Genomic DNA, 1,323 nt, shown 5'->3' on the forward strand with positions numbered 1-1,323 from the left:
TGAGATGGCTGGATGGCATCACTGACTCGATGGATGTGAGTCTGAGTGAACTCCGGGAGTTGGTGATGGACAGGGAGGCCTGGCGTGCTGCGATTCATGGGGTCGCAAAGATTCAGACATGACTGAGTGACTGATCTGATCTGATCTGACCATACAAGGATGGCTCAGCAATAAAGAATCTGACTGCCAATTCAGGAGACACAGGTTTGATCCCTGGGTCGGGAAGATCCCCTGGAGAAGGAAATGGCAACACATTCCAGTATTCTTGCCTGGGAAATCCCATGGACAAAATAGTCTGGTGGGCTGTGGTCCAGGGTGTTGCAAAAGAGTTCGACACCACTTATTGACTAAACAACAACAAGGAGATTGTGCATGCATGCCAAGATTTTTGGTTTGAAAAAATGTAGACTCCTAAATTTGTGAAAAAACCGACTTTGTTTTCTGCAACCAGTTTCTTTGTTGACCTTAGATTCTTAAAGTTCCTAGCCAGTTTTGTATGATACATTTAAATTTAGCCAAAGGTATACATAGAGCCCCCTTAACAGTGATTTCAGTTTCCTGCAGATTTGCATTGTGGGTTCTGTGTAACTCCCACTGCCAACTTTATAAAAGCTGTCTCTTATTGGTATAGATTGGAACTGATTTTTTCACATTTATTTTATTGACATGCACTTGAGTTACAATGTTAATTTTCACAGTGTTAATTTCTACTGTACAACAAAGTGATACAGTTATCTACATATATATTCATATTGTTTTCCATGATTTTTTTAAAAGTCTTTATTGAATTTATTATAATATTGTTTCTGTTTTATGTTTTGGTTTTCTGGCCTCAAGGCACATGGGATCTTGGCTCCCCAACCAGGGATCAAACCCATGCCCTGCACATTGGTGAAGTCTTAACCACTGGACCACCAGGGAAGTCCCTCCGTTATGGTTTATCCCAGGATATTGAATGTAGTTCTCAGGACTATACAGTAAGACCTTGTTTATCTATTCTATGTAATTGTTTGCATCTGCTAATCCCAAATTCTCAAGCTTCCTCCTCCTCCCTTCCCCCCTTCCCCCAGCCATTTGGCAACCACAAATTTTAGAACCTGGTTTCTGGCCATAAGATATTCTCTGAATGTTGTTCCCCTCACTCTCTCTGAGTATATCCTCCTGCCCCCAGACACCTCCCTTTTCGTTGGGCAATTCAAAGTTTAATTCCTTCCTCTTTTTAATCCAGTCTTGCATCCTCCTCCAACAACTTAGTAAGACAGAGGAGCTATATGACACTGTATCAGGTTCAGTCACTCAGTCATGTCTGACTCTTTGCAACCC

This window comes from Bison bison, unplaced genomic scaffold (genome assembly GCF_000754665.1).
Source record: "Bison bison bison isolate TAMUID 2011002044 unplaced genomic scaffold, Bison_UMD1.0 scf7180017864088, whole genome shotgun sequence".
NCBI classification, from domain to species: domain Eukaryota; kingdom Metazoa; phylum Chordata; class Mammalia; order Artiodactyla; family Bovidae; genus Bison; species Bison bison.